The sequence below is a fragment of the Mandrillus leucophaeus genome, unplaced genomic scaffold (assembly GCF_000951045.1).
Source record: "Mandrillus leucophaeus isolate KB7577 unplaced genomic scaffold, Mleu.le_1.0 Scaffold80, whole genome shotgun sequence".
Classification (NCBI taxonomy): Eukaryota; Metazoa; Chordata; class Mammalia; order Primates; family Cercopithecidae; genus Mandrillus; species Mandrillus leucophaeus.
In genome coordinates this window covers 1,271,114-1,281,952 of record NW_012108697.1, presented here as the reverse complement: position 1 = coordinate 1,281,952, position 10,839 = coordinate 1,271,114, and positions in this window count along the sequence as shown.

Genomic DNA, 10,839 nt, shown 5'->3' with positions numbered 1-10,839 from the left:
ATAAGAGCGAGACTCCATCTCAAAAACAAAAAAAAGAAAAAAGAAAATAGAGCCTTAGCAGAGAAGGTATATCTAAGAGACAATTGTTTGCCTACATTTGTATATACATACAGGAGAATTATGGTCCATTTTGACCCTTGTTATTAGTACAAGTTGTCAGTGATCAAATCATATCCTCTGAGAAGAAACAGTAAAAGAAAATGGTAAAAAGACTCAAGAAATACATTACAAGAGGTAATGTAAGAGCTGAGACCACTGTCATTAGGACTCCTGGTGTGTAACATTGAGTTGTTCAAACACGTGACAAGTTTATTAGCAAATCCAGCATGGTAATGATTTTGTTAGTATAATATTCGTTAAGCATGGGTGACCAAACTGCAAACCATAACAACGTTATAACTGGGTTTAAAATGACTTTTGGTATTAAAAAGGCTAAATGACTTCTGATAAAGTTAGCTAATAAGAAAACAAATCCACCACTCAAATGCATTTTGTGATCCCCATGTGTAAACTTTTCTTGTACTTCTTAATGGAGCAACTGGGAAATGAAAGATGGCAGGAAGGAGGCTGAACGAACATCCACAGACCAGTACTGCTCGTGTCATTCATCTGAGTCATCTGCAAATGGATCAACTTTCCCTGTACCCTGCAGAGCAGGTCTACTCATCAGAATGAGTTCATGGGGAGTTAGAACTGCTAAAGGAAAGGTAAAGGTTGGCTGGCAAATAGTGTTTTAATCAAAGCCTTTTCCTCTGGATTTTAGGCTTCAAACAAGTGATCTGTTGGCTTAGTGCAGACCTGGACAAAGAAACCCAGGTAGCTCTTGGTACACTGTAATAGTATATCCTATCCATCTGCTCTTTCATTCATTTAACTAAAGGTGTTGACGTGGTCAGGGCAAGAGGTAAAGGAAGCCAGTGGAAACTCAGAAGGCTAAGAACACATCAATCTTAAGAGCTCCTCTTTTGGATTTCTGTCTTGGCCCCTCCAATCCTGTTTTAACTGGTGTCCTTCACCAAGGACACCAAAAAGGGTCATGTACATGACATTGCCACCTTACCAGAGCTAAGGACAAACATTTGCCCACAGAGAGAGTGTGATGGTTAATTTTATGCATCCACTTGACTGGGTCACAGAGTGCCCGGACATTTGGTCAAACATTCTTCTGGGTGTGCTGGTGAGGATGTTTCTGGGTGACAGGAACATTTGAATCAGTGGACTGAGGAAAGCAGATGGCCCTCTCTAATGTCACTGGCCCTCATTCAATCAACTGAAGACTTGAATAGGACCAAAAGACTAAGAGGAAATTCCTCCTGCCTGTCTGTCTGAGCTGGGACATCAGTCTTGTTCTACCTTTGGATTAAAAAGTTGGCTCTTCTCAGGTCTCAAACCTGCAGGTTTTCAGACTGGAACTCTGATCGGCTCTTCTGGTTCTCAGACCTTCAGACTCAAACGAGAGCTATACCATTGACTCTCCTAGGTTTCTAGCTCGCCAGCCACAGATCCTAGGACTTCTCAGCCTCTATAATGATGTGAGTCATTTCCTTATAAGAAATCTCTTCCCAAGTAGATACCTTGATAGCTCAATAGATAGATAGGTAGGTAGGTAGGTAGGTAGATAGATAGATAGATAGATAGATAGATAGATAGATAGATAGATAGATAGATAGATAGACAGAAAGATAGATAGACAGATAAATAGAAAGATAGATAGATAAATATAGATAGAAAGATAGATAGACTGATAGATAGATAGATAGATAGATAGATAGATAGATAGATAGATAGATAGATAGACAGACAGACAGACAGACAGACAGACAGACAGACAGACAGATAGATAGATAGATAGATAGATAGATAGATAGACAGACAGACAGGTAGAGAGACTGACCTATTGGTTCTGTTTCTCTGGAGAACCCTGACTAGTACAGAGAGCTTCTGCAAACCAGGGAGATGATCTGTTCAAGTTGAAATACATTTTTTAAACAGCAAGAAAAATGTTACACAGTTGGAAATTAAACCATTGACCATTATTATTCTGAAACCTAAAACTTCCTAGGTACTTTTCTCTCCCAAATTTATTCCAGTGAACATAGTTCAAAACCCCACAGATCAGGACAGTCTCTTGGGGTTGAGGGTCAGAAGTTCTTAGAACTTTCCACATGCATTTTCTGTTTCAAGCAAAATTCCTGCATCAGCACAACGATTTCTCCCTGTATTAGTCCGTTTTCACACCGCTGATAAAGATATACCTGAGACTGGGCAATTTACAAAGGGAAGAGGTTTAATGGAGAACTCCCAGTTCCACATGGCTGGGGAAGCCTCACCATCATGATGGAAGGTGAAAAGCATGTCTCACATGTCAGCAGACAAGAGAAAAGAACTTGTGCAGGAAAACTCACCCTTATAATAACCATCAGATCTCACGAGACTTATTCACTATCACGGAACAACATGGAGAAAGACCTGCCCCCAGAATTCAATTACCTCCCACCTGGTCCCTCCCACAACACATGGGAACTCAAGATGAGATTTGGGTGGGGACACAGCCAAACCATATGACCCCCACTTACATGTATTTTCTTCTGGTGGAATCACAGGACCAAGGGTCAGAAAATCAACATGAGCAGGAAAAGGTAGGCAAGTTTCTGTCTGGGAAGGTGTGGAATTCAGTAGCACTCCTGTGATGCCTTAACCAATCCCAGTCCAGAAATATCAATGAGACTGTCTGGAGATTATTCCCAAACTCCGGGCACCTGACTTTTAACACAGACTCCTGCCCTGAAGGTGCCCTGCAGAACATTAAACCAAAAGTCGGGGATAGGACTCACTCAAGATCAGTACTCCCATCAGACATGGGAAATCTGAACAGACAGGCTAGGATACCTCTGGTGCCGGGTTTGCAAAGTGATGGAAATATCTTGGCTTCCCTTTGGCAACTAAGAGGTCACATCCCATAGTGGAGTCCTGTCCCAAGCCAGCCACATCGTTGTGCTTCCCCCAGCTTCATTGCCGTGGGAATTCACTTCTGCGCCAAATATGTATGGAGCACCTAACACGTGTTAGACCCTTAGATTTGGCCACTAAATAAAATGGGTATGGCCCTCTTGGAGTGTACATCCACATGTCTCAGTATAGGTTATCCTGCTATAACCTAGAATTAGGTTATATTAGCTTTTCTGCACCTTTTGGATGACCCTCCATGCAAAATTCCTGGTATTCTTCTGTGATTCTCTATGCAAAAATGGATGGTAGAATATTTTAGTATCTTACCACGACAGCTATTCAATTTTTTTCTTTCTTTTGATAAAGGGTAGACCCTTTATCTATCACAGGAACAGCATGGGGAAAGACCTGCTCCCATGATTCAACTACCTCCCACCCGGTCCCTCCCACAACACATGGGAATTCAAGATGAGATTTGGGTGGGGACACAGCCTAGGCTTTTCTCCCTGTATAGTGGAGAGAGCTGGATTGGAATTTAGGAGTTGCACTAACAAGTGCTGTGAACTTCAGCAAGTTTTATCACTTCTTTGAGCCTTGGTTTCCATACCCATAGAAGTAAGAGAAAAATCATATCGATGTCTCAAGGTTGGTATGGGAATTAAATGCGATGACACGTGAAAATTGCCAGACACAAAGCACTATTCAATACATGTTATTATTACCCACTGCAGTGGTTGATTTATGCCCTGCCCCAAAAAGATATGTCTAAGTCCTAACCCCTAATGCCTGTGAATGTGATCTTATTTAAAGTTGAATCTTTGCAGATGTAATTAGATTAAGGATCTTGAGATAAGGTTATCCTGGGTTTAGGAGGGCCCTGCACCCAATGACTGGGGTCCTTACAAGATAAAGGAGAGGGAGATCCAGAGATCTCAGAGATCTCTGAGACATAAGACACAGAGAATAAGGCCTTGTGAAGACAAAGGCAGAGATGGGAGTGATGCCACCTTGGCCAGGGAACACGGGGCACTCCCCAAAGCTAGAAGAGGCAAGGAGGGATTCTTCCCTAGAGTCAGCAGAGAGCATGGCCCTGCTGACACCTTGATTTTGGACTCTGGCCTCTGGAACCACGAGAGAATAAATTCCACCTGTTTTAAACCAACATAAACTGTCGTGGTTATTTGTTATGGTAGCCCCGGAAAATTAATACATCCCCCATCAACTCAGGGAGCTAGAGTAGAATAAGGGTTCGTAGCTTTAGGAAGAAAACAAAGAGCTCCTGTAAGGAACAGATTTACAAAAGATTAACCTTGTTGGAAAAAATCTGATTTTCCACTGGATTATAAGAATTTGATTATGTTTCAAATCAGTCAGACAAAAACTTCTGATTTGAAAACATTCACTCCGGTGAAACAAGGCCCTCCATCTGTGCCATAGATAATTATGAATAATGCTCCCGAAAAGCTGACGCACAGTGGGCCGGGGGATTCCCTGGTGGGAGCCCGACAGGTGGGGAGGGACAGCCGCATGGAGCCCACCAGAGAGGCCCACGCCCAGGCTGCCCTCCGCCAGGGTCGGCCCCTCACTTGGTGACAGTGGGATCCGAGCCTCTCAGCACTAGGCGTCGTCGTCTTGCAGGAGCAGGTTCTGAACACATAAGCAACAAACTGGGGAAATGGGTTCCTGGGAATCAAGGAGAGGCAACTCTTGAAAAGTACGCTGGACTTAGAAATTTCAAGTTGCATCTCTCGGATGGTCCTTGAGCCCACCGACTTCTTTACCGTAACATGTAGCCTGTAGAGTTCGCCACACATGCTCCCAGGCAGCGTTTCAGTGGCCCAGAATCAGGCCAGCTGTCCACTGTGCCATTCTTGAAAGCTAGTCCGCTGGACCCTCACCAGCCCCGAGCAAGAAGAATGAGGCTAAGCCCTTGCTCTCTGATCCTGGCTCCTGGTCCTTCATGCCCTGTCATGGCTCCAACCAACATTTACCAAACGCAGAGGCGCTGGGCTGGGCACTTGTGTAATTTAATTAAATTTCATTTAATCCTCCACAAGCTTGTGAGATGAGATGAGATTTTATTATCCAATTGTAAAGCTGAGAATACTGAGTTAAGTAACTTTCCTAAGGTTATAGACGAAACAGGTGCCAGAGTTAAAGTCAAAGCCTAGCTCTTTGGCCTGGCATTCACTGCTCACCCACCACCTCTGGGAGGCCTTCCTTATCAGTCCATTTGGCTTCTGTCCTCCAGCATTCAGCCGTTTCTGTTCATATCACGAAAGAACAGTGCTGTTGTGTGACGGCTTGCTTTGCCCATTCTACTTACATTGTTTTATTTAATCCTCACCACAACCCTATGTGAAATATAGCATTATCCCCATTTTACAGATGGGAAAACTGAGGTCTCTGACAGAGAAAATGCCTTGCCCAAAGACACACAGCTAATGTGCAGAACAGGATTTGAGCCAGGATCCCAAAGCCCATTCCTTTTCCCCATACAGAACCCTGTCTGTGCTGCTGACTCGATACCAAGGCATCTTTGAGCAGCAATTGTTGCTGTGGGGCTAAAGGTTAATGTCACTAACATTTCGTTCTTTGAGTCCCTCTTCACATGCTGACAATCTCCTGCGCAGGCTGCCGCTTTGTTAAAACTCAGTCACAGCTGTGACAACTGCGGAGGGTCTGCGCCTGGGCTCCTGCTGCTGTCCAGGTCAGGGGAGGGGCCTGGCAGTCACTCCTCACGTGGGCCGAGATCCTAGGGGCCTGTACCCATGTCCCCGGACTGACGCAACAATGTGCCACAGATTAAACGGCTTAAAACAACAGATGTTTATTCTCTCATGGTTCTGGAGGCTGGAAGTCCAAAAATCACACGTTGACAGGGTCCCACTCCCTCTGGAGCCTCTGGGGAAGAACCTTGCTTGGCTCTGCCTGGTCCCTGGAGGTTGCTGGTCATCCTCAACATTCCCTGGCTTGTGGCTGCATCCCTCCCATCTCTGCCTCTGTTGTCACATGGCATGACATGTGTCTCCCTGTATGTCTCTGTATCCAAATTATCTTCTTCTTATAAGGACACCAGTCATGGGGTAAGTGCCCGCCCTAATCCAGTATGACCTTTTCTTCACTTGATTACATTTGCTAAGACCCTTTTCCAATCACATTCCAGGGGTTAGGACCTGAATATGTCTTTGAGGGGAACATAGTTCAACCCAAACAGGACACATGGAAGCCCAAATTAATAAACCCCCTTTTTTGAGCCCTCTCACCTGTGGCCCCTGCACTGAGCAAGGTCCTTCCTCCTCAGCTGCCAGGGGCTCAGCTGATTTCCCCGGCTGGCTACAGAGGGCCAGGAATGGGAGGGGGAGCCTTCTGAGTCCTCATGCTCCTTCTCGGGTCATGAATTTTGTTTTGTTTTAACATCCATGCCCCAGACCAAATCTTTCTTTGTGGGGGTTCAAGTACCTGGAGGCCTCCTAGTTGAGGCAAATAACATGACAGGATGAAGAGCCAGAGTCCGGGGGCATAAATGTGCTAAGTCCTTGGTTCAAGACAGGTAGTAAAGTCATATGCAGCCGAGGGCTGGCACCCCTGTGCACCGTGCTTCCAGGCTTTCCCCAGCTCTATGTACCCTAACATTCCTTAGCAGTCAAGGTCTTTTTAAGGCCTGCCTCTCCTCTCCTACTCCCCCTGGCCTAGAAGTGTCTAGGTATGGACACTGTTCTCTTCCACTCCCAACCCAACACATAATGAAGGAACCCCCAGGCATAGCATGGGCTCCTCCGGGGAGTCTAGTTGGTACTGTTATTCTTGGTGATCCCTGGGCACCAACCTGATAGGAAATGTAAATGAGGCACCAAACTCTCAGTCATTAAGGTGGCCATTCAGATGATCCAGAATATGTTTCAAAGAATTTTTCAAAATTTTACTAGAATGAAAATATAAAATTTTAAATCCTCATAGAGAATTCCTAGAAACAAATAATATCTAGGATCAGGCTGAGAAAGATCATTTTTATCCTGTGTAGAAAAGTACCTAGAGTAGCTCCAGTGAACTGGTCCCCTTCCTCAGTGATACTCTCCCATGAGGTTCATGGCCCCTACAAATGCTTTTCTAGCCCAATTTCTTCCAAATCCAGTTACCATGATGGATCTAAGGGGCAGCCTTTCTTTGACCACTCTTAATTTTCTTTTTTCTTTCTCTCTCTCTTTTCTTTTTTTTTCTTTTTTCTTTTCTTTTTTTTTTTGAGACAGGGTCTTGCTCTGCTATTCAGACTGGAATGCAGCGGCATGATCATGGCTTACTGCAGCCTTGAACTCCTGGGCTCAAGTGGTCCTCCTGCCTCAGTCTTTCAAGTAGCTAGGACTACACACAGCATGGGCCACCATGCCCAGATAATTTTAAATTTCTTGTATAGAGATGGGGGGTCTTGCTATATTGCCCATGCTGGTCTTGAACTCCAGGCCTCAAGTGATCCTCCTGCCTCGGCCTCCCAAAGTGCTGGGATTACAGGTATGAGCCACTGCACCCAGCCCATCCTTAATTTTCTAGATGCTCATCATGTACTTGTAACCATCTCTATCCTTGGGGCTTTAATGGATAACAGAAGTAAGTGTGTCCCTAAGATAAATATTTAGTGAATAGATTTATTAATTACAGAGAAGAGCTGTGTGCCTTTATTCCCAGTAACAAGTTGCTACCTCTAACCAAAAAGGCAAGATTGTCATAGACACATGAAATACATGAAATATGCAATGGAGGCAGGCCTGGGCTGTAAAAGGCATGCCCGGTAGGGATTCTGGGAAGAGGAATTCCACAGCAGACACCAGTGGATAGTGCTGTGCAGAGTCCTCAAGACCCAAGGGCGGAGACGATCAACGGAAGGGCAGTGCAGGACCCACTGACTGTGACCATGTCATTTATTTGTGCCCTACACACTTCCTAAAGGATTTCTGAAAATGGAAACAGAAGACCAAAACCTGAGCCTGAAGAAGGAGGAAGAAAATATACTCCACACTTCAACTAGAGTTGTAAAGAATATGAAATGGAGCTCCACCTTTCAAGGCAGTCAAAGAAGAGAGGTAAAGGAAGGGAAGCAGTTACTCTTATCTGATAAGAAACCTACTAGTTCTTCAGGGGTGCCGATGATTTTCTTTCTGATACTCAGTTGTAAGAATTCCTTGGCCAGGCGTGGTGGCTCACGCCTATAATCCCAGCACTTTGGGAGGCCAAGGTGGGCAGGTCATGAGTTCAGGAGTTCGAGACCAGCCTGGCCAATATGGTGAAACCCTGTCTCTACTAAAAATACAACAAAATTTGTCAGGCGTGGTGGCGCACGCCTGTAGTCTCAGCAACTCTGCGGACTGAGGCAGGAGAATCCCTTGAACCCGGGAGGCGGTGGCTGCAGTGAGCCGAGATCATGACACTGCACTCCAGCCTGGGTGACAGAGTGAGAATCCTGTCTCAAAACAACAACAACAACAACAACAACAACAAAGAATTCCTCACATTTGACAAATCGAGCCTCCCCCATGTGTTTTCATATTAACGCAGTGTCAGGGCTGGGCTGGTCAGCTAAGATGGCTGGGCTACACCACACCAATGAACAAGGCCCCAGATGTGTGGGAGGTGAAGGCCAACACATCGCTTACTGGCTAAGCTGAAAGGAAAACAGAGCTTTGGGTGACTTCCCATCTCTTCTGTGTAACAGGAGCCTTCCTGACAAAAGGCAGGAAGACAAATAGCCCTCTGGAAACACCCCGTCTATACCAGGGCAAAACCTCACCAGCTGTTTGCAGACAGGCATGTGGGAATTTAGATTTGTATCAGGCCAGCTTCATGTTCTCTGAGAACTTGTCACAGAGAGCAAATTTGGGGGTGTATTCTATCCCTAAAGTGCCAGGGGAAAAATTACCCAGCGATTTGGCCCATCTGTCTATGGGGGCTGTCTTCACTGTGCACCCCTCCCCTACTTCCACATAGGGCGGTCCAACACTGTACAATACAGGATGTGGTTGTGGGCAAGAGCTAAATGTGAAAAGGGTTGTTTGCAGAGCAGCAAGAAACTGACCAATAATGAGTCCAGTCCTCGAAGCAGCTGATAACAGGGGACCGAGGCCCAGCGAGAATGCAACCCCCAGTAAATCACTGTTAATTGCCAGTGAGACAGGAATGAAGGCTCTGCTTGAACTTGCAAGTTTATTTCAGGTTATTCCAAGCTTTCCCAGGCAAGGAGGCAGAACGGGCAGAGGGGGTGGAAGACAGACTGTTCCCCACCCTTTTCTAACTGTGGGATAATGTTTTGCAACATCAACAGCAGCCGCTGATGACTATGGGAAGGCGCACACAAATTTAGTTTAATACAAACAGAAAGTTTGCTTATTCTTTCCACTCTTGCAGGCCGGGCTGAAGCATGGCATTTGGAATAATTAACTGCATGAACACATGAATGTATACCATGCACAGACAGGGAGCAGAGATAAGAAGCCTGAGTCACCAGGAGCGGATTCTACAAATGGCTGCTAAAAGTGAGCTGGTGCAACACTGTCCTACTTGGCACAGTAGATAAGAGGACGTGTAAGGCAGATGGATAAAGAAAATGTGGCGTATATACACAATGGAATATTATTCAGCCTTAAAAAGAAGGAAAGTCTGCCATTGGCAACAACATGGATGGACCTGGAGGACATTATGCTAAGTAAAATAAGCCAAATACTGCATGATCTCACTCATACACAGAATCTGAAAAAGGCAAACTGGCAGAAGCAGAAGCAGAGAGTAGAATGATGGTTGCTGGGGGTGGGGGAAATGGAGAGATGTTGGTCAAAGGGTGAAAGTTTCAGTTATAAGATGGATAAGGTCTGGAGGTCTAATGTATAGCACAGCAACTGACTATAGTTAATAATAGTGTATTGGTTTAGGGGTTTTGTTTATTTGTTTGAGACAGGGTCTCGTACCATCACCCAGGCTGGAATGCAATGGCAGGATCATGGCTCACTGCAGCCTCCACCTCCCAGGCTTAATCAATCTGCCTGCCTTAGCCTCCTGAGTAGCTGGGACTACAGGTGCCACCAAACCTGGCTAATTTTTGTATTTTCTGTAGAGATGGGGTTTTGCCATGTTGCCCAGGCTGGTCTCGAACTCCTGAACTCAAGCAATCCACCCTCCTTGGCCTCCCAAAGTGCTGGGACTGCAGGTATGAACCACTACACCCAGCCAATGCCGTATTGTTTACTTGAAATTTTCCTAAACATGGATCTTAGGTGTCCTTACAACACACACACACACACACACACACACACACACACACACACACAGAGTAACTACGTAAGATGATGGCTGTGCTAATTAGCTTGACATTCGTAATCAAGTCACAATGTACCTGTATATCAAATTTTCACATTGTACGCCTTAAATGTATACAATTTTTATTTGTCAATGATGCCTCAATAAAGCTGGAGGGGGGGGGAAGATTGCACCTGCTCTCATGGAGTTGGCTATGGCAAAACTGATGCCACTGTTTAATAACTATAACACAATTAGAACAGGAACAAAATCCTACCCTTCATAAAATCCAATTATGACATTTTTGGGGGCCCAACTATGGGTGTTCCTCACGACAGTGGTTTCCTTGGCTGGGTGTGAAGAATCACTTCTGATTTTTAAAAACTTTTTATTGGCTGGGTGTAGTAACTCACACCTGTAATCACAGCACTTTGAGAGGCCAAGGTAGTGGGATACATTGAAGCCAAGAGTTCAAGATCAGCCCTGGCAACATAGTGAGACACTCATCTCTATTAAAAAAAAAAAAAAAAAAAAAAAAACTTTTTATTATGAAAAATTTCACACATACGAAGTAGAAAATAATAAAATGAGCCCTCATGAACCCATTTC